The sequence below is a fragment of the Oryza glaberrima genome, chromosome 10 (genome assembly GCF_000147395.1).
Source record: "Oryza glaberrima chromosome 10, OglaRS2, whole genome shotgun sequence".
Lineage (NCBI taxonomy): Eukaryota > Viridiplantae > Streptophyta > Magnoliopsida > Poales > Poaceae > Oryza > Oryza glaberrima.
In genome coordinates this window covers 14,804,674-14,809,747 of record NC_068335.1, presented here as the reverse complement: position 1 = coordinate 14,809,747, position 5,074 = coordinate 14,804,674, and the positions used below count along the sequence as shown (strand labels likewise).

At 43.4% G+C, this 5,074-nt stretch overlaps 1 pseudogene; it reads right to left on the bottom strand.

The window, feature by feature from the left end:
• Nucleotides 1-3,699: 3,699 nt before the first annotated feature.
• On the bottom strand, nt 3,700-4,761 carry LOC127785875 (BTB/POZ and MATH domain-containing protein 1-like; annotated as a pseudogene).
• Nucleotides 4,762-5,074: the final 313 nt, after the last annotated feature.

The window sequence follows — 5,074 nt, the reverse complement described above, 5'->3', positions numbered from 1 at the left end:
GGTATTAATCATGATAACATGATGATAAACCCATCCTTATGACTTAACTATATAAGTAACATATACATAATCAATAGATTTGTGCTATTTTTTACGAGAACACCCATACCCCGTCTCCCGATGATGGTCTTCTAGCCATTTGCGTTATATGACAAAAACTCCACTTTCTTCTAACATACTGACATGCAATCCTTTTACGCATTCGCGAGAAACGAGCACCCCCAAAATTTTGGTTCTGCATTCGCCACTGGAAATACATATCCGTCATTGAGTCTGTTTTTAAGTTAGTTCGCCTTTGGAAATATAGAAGAAGTCGCATAAAAAATTACTTAAAAAAAACTCACATGCTAACTAAAGACGCTTTTGGAAATACAAAATGAGTCGTGTGATAAATCACTAAAAAAAACTCGCATGCTAATTTGAGATGAGAGTCAGACTCCTAATTACAGCTCATGATTTTCTAAAAAAAAATATATCCAAGCGAATTCCCACAATAATTTTCACCTTAACTAAACCGTATAATACTAATAAAACTAAAATAGCCTTCAGCCCTTCACCCGTTGCAACGCACAGCTATTTTTCTAGTCATATATAAATTTTGATTATTGGCACATAGAGTGAAGGAAAGTAGGAAACAAAGTAACAATTTGCAGGTCTAGTGGAAATATGAGCTAACATCAAAGTGGAGATGCAATTAACTAGCATAAAAAACGTAAAACTATTCTGACATTTCCTTAGTAAGCATTCTATACAAATTTGCAGGTTCATTAGTGGGGAAAACTAGCACAGCTTCTCTGATAACAAAGTCATTCATGGTTAATACCTTAATTGATAACAGAACAGATAAAAACTGAAACTATCACTGCATCTCCACATACATATAATAGCTATCTGATAATAAAGCCTGTAAAGTCAGCCAGGGAGAATATTGCGAAAACAGGATAACTACCTGATGACAACATCAGTCAAGAAACCACATGAACCACCATTGAAAGAAGACACTGAGTACCACTCAACTAAGCTGCTGAGTTCATGGCAGTCAACTCCAACAAAACAGAGGGGCAGCTCCATGTCAGATGCGCGAAGCCATCAGTGGCAATGACTACCCTGAGACTTGCTGGAGATTTGAGAAAACCGAAGCACTGTACGCCTTCTTCAGAACATCGCAGCCGTGCCGATCAGCTAGCACCAGCATGTCACCACCGTGACGACATCGATGTACTCGCCGAGATTTTCCTCGCAAATCAACCTCGGCCTCTCAATGTTATAGTACAAAGAACAGAACACAGGGGCTTGCGTGCTTGAGCCTCTTCTTGATGAGGATGAACGGCGGCCGCATCGGTGCCGTCGCCGCTGGGCTTGACGTAGAAGTACCAGCTGTGGCCTCCCACGGTGAATGAAGGGGCCTGACCGGAGGTGCTCCCCGGCGGGGAGGCCCCTGGTGCGGGCGAAGCCGTCGATCTTGAGGCAGTGGGACCCCCTCCCCGCGGTGGGGGCGACGGAGGAGGCAGTCCTCGACGACGGCTTGCCGCGGCCGGGGGAGGAGGTGGGTCACCACGATGACGCCAGTATTAATTGGGCGCGCGCGGGGGAGCCTAGAGTAGTAGAGTCTATCCTCCTCGTCGGAGACTCGGAGGTAGGGTTTAGCGCGGCGGAGAGGAGGAAAGCGAAGGAAAGGGGAGAGGAGAAAAAGAGAAGGGGGAAGGAGGCTCGTGCCGTGCGTGGTCGGTCGCTGCTCGTCTGATCTAACGGCCCACATCTCCTGTAAAAATGGTTCTCCCTCTGTCCACACTGTCCACAAATATAAGGTTTTTTTTATTTGTTGGATGTGATATATTCTGGTATGTCCAGATTCGTTGTACTATAATGTGTTATATTTAGACAAAAAGCTCTATATTTATAGACAGAGGGCTTTCCCTGTATTATCAACCCATTGCCACACGCGTAGCTGGAGTTTTTATATAGCGTTTTAGGCCAATTTGATTCGGTCTAAGATTATTATAATCTAAATTATTAGAAGTAATTTAAAATAAGTAAATAGATTGTTTTGGTAGATTATTATAATATAGAACCCAGAGTACTATAATATGGTAATCTTCTTCAAAAGTGTTGTTCTTCATAGTATTAGTTGCCTAAAGACCCATGGCCTACAAAAACTTAAAAAAATTTATCTACATCTACCATCCACCCAAACAAATAGTCGAGGGTATTATAAACTTGAGCCTTTCAAACTCAAACCTAGTATTTGATATCTATATTAATTCAGAGAAACAAACAACTCACAACTTATTCTACTCTAATTTATTATAATGCAGCTTATAGTAATCTGACTCAATAATCTTAAGCCGAAACAAACAAGGCCTTAGCTCGGTGATTTTCATGCAAATTTTAGCTCGTCTGCAGGACTGCTCTTTAAAGTAGGTCACTAGCACATGAATGAATCTGTTGGTTGTGTAGTTCTCATGTCAACGAAAAACACTTTTAAGGGTCTCTTTGATTTGAAGGAAAAACATAGAATTCTAATCCTATAGAATTTTTTCCCCTGTATAACCCTTTGAAACAAATGATTGAAAATTATTGAATACCATGAAATTAATGTCTCAATCCATACAAGTTTTGGAAAATTTTAAGCATGAGGTCCAACCTTATGGAGAGTTTTCAATAAGTCTATCTCGCTCATCTAATACCTACGTTTTTCTTGTGGTTTAATTAAACAATCGTTCCTATATTTTTCCTATATATGTTTTACAATCCTCTATTCTATAGTAAAATTCTTGTCAATCTTTCATTTTTTCTATTCCTCTATTTTCTCAATCATTTAAAGGGATCCTAAATTGTTATGAAAAAAATATCAAAAAATTGATAACATAGATTTATATGTAATATGTCACTCCAAAAACATGCCAGTTTTAAATTTGACTTCTGTAAGTTATAACAAAAGTAACAAATCAAACTATAATTAATATACATATATTCATAATTAAATTCGTTATTTTGGTTACAACTTATAAAAGTTAAATTTGAACTTGCATACATGCAGTGATATATTACATATCAATCTGTCTTGGCATCTTTTTTTTAAATTTTCTCATATAATAATTTAGTTGATAAATTGGTAGACATCTATATGTACCCGAGTGATTAAAATCCGTCTCCACATGTCAGCCAATCTCTGACTCTTTGTGTTTCTTAATGCACCTGATCATTAGGTCATGGTGTGTTTTTCTTGAGTCCTTACCTCTTTCTAACATGGCTATATATCTTCTGTGAGAAACGCAAAGGGGTTTTCCAGCTAGCTTCACAAGGTGGTAGGCTAGACGACCTGGGTTTGAATCCTCACCCCTTTTAATTATTTAATATTATGTCCTTCACTAATATTCGTGTTTTTTTATATATCTTTTGTGAGTATTAGGTACCAATATTTTAAATCTAATTAGTTGATACTAGACACTTTCCTAATATTTGTGTTTTTTTATATATCTTTTGTAAGTATTAATTACCTATATTTTAAAACAGAGGTAGTAGTAATTTGATTTTGTAATATCGGTGAATTACATCTGCGCTCAGATGGAGCTAATAAGTTAATCCCTCAAAATTAAGGAGATTCTCCTGAAACAAAAGTGCATACATATATCGAGCCACTTTAGTTTACTGAAACAAAAGAAATGCATAATTATAGTAGCTTAGTACCCTGATTAAGTTTCTCTGCTCGAATCATGAGATGAGGGTAGCAACCTTCGCAAACAGCTCCTTCACAACAGCTGGGGAGCTGCCGATCAGCTCCTCAAATGCATCTGTTCCGGCGAACTCTCGCAGCTTGGCGCCGGAGCTGAGGAAGTCGAATCACGCCTCCTTGAGATCGTCGCAGTTGTGCCGATACGCTAGCGACAGAACGGATCCAACCGAGCTCCCGTCGATGTGCTCTCGCAGCTTCTCCTCGCAGACGAGCTTCATCCTGTCGAGGCCGTACCTGTCGGCGGCGGCGAGCAGGTGCTGCGCCATCACGCCGTCGGCGGCGGCATCAGGGGGCAGTGAGTCGGTGTAGATGAAGTGAGCAGAGAGCTGAACACCTCCGCTTCCATGTCGTCTATGGCGATGACGCCTGAGGCCGTCGATCCCTCCTTCATGGGGCCGAACAGCTGCGCTCTGAACACCGGCGACCGTGCCGCGAGCACGCACCGGTGCGCGGCGAACGTCTCTCCGCCGGCGACCATCTGGAAGGTCACGTTGGCGCCCTCCTTCTCGGAGAGCAGCTTGCCGAGATGCTGGTGCAGGTCAGACGGTGGCAGTGGCCTCGCCGCCGCCTCCGCCGCAGCAGCCGCCGCTCCTCCAAGCACGTCCATGAACACGATGTCGCACCGGACGGTGAGGCGGTCGTCGTCCCCCAGAAGCTCCGGCCTCCGCCGCTCCAGTTCATCCACCGTGACGAGATCCGAGCAGTACGAGGACCTTACGAGACCGGACCAAGCGATGACCGGGCTGTCTCGGGCGTGGGACGGCACTGGATTCCCCGCCCGGCCGGTCGAGCAAGGTGAACTTGCACCGCGCGTTCATGGTCATGGGGCCATCGATTCTGTCCAGAAGAACGAGGGCGAAAGACATGCGTCCTGGGTAGAAGAAGGTGTTAGGATGGTAGGTGATACGCCAGCTATAGCCTCCAACACTGAAAGGGGGCGAGTAGAGGCTACGGCCTTCCTCCCTAGTTCGTGAGTAGCCGGCGATCTTGATCACGAAGCACCCACTCACCATGCTGAACTCCATCGCCGCCGGCGAAGAGACGGAGATGGATATTGGGGACAAGATGGAAATGCTATCAGGAATGGCGTTTTATTGGCACTGGGCAGTGATTAAACTACTGGATGACGGCACAGTGCCATGAGGAAAGATCAAGTATGCAGATAATGCTTTCTTTCCCTTTTTTTCTTCTTCTTCAGGGGAATGTATTTAGTATTAGCCGTAAATGCGAGCACCTGTGTCAAATCTAGAATTTGAATTCGGGTGGGCTGGTTCCACCACAAGGAACCTAGCCAGTTGAGCTATGCTCACTTCGCAAATCTCTACTGTAGCGCCCGTT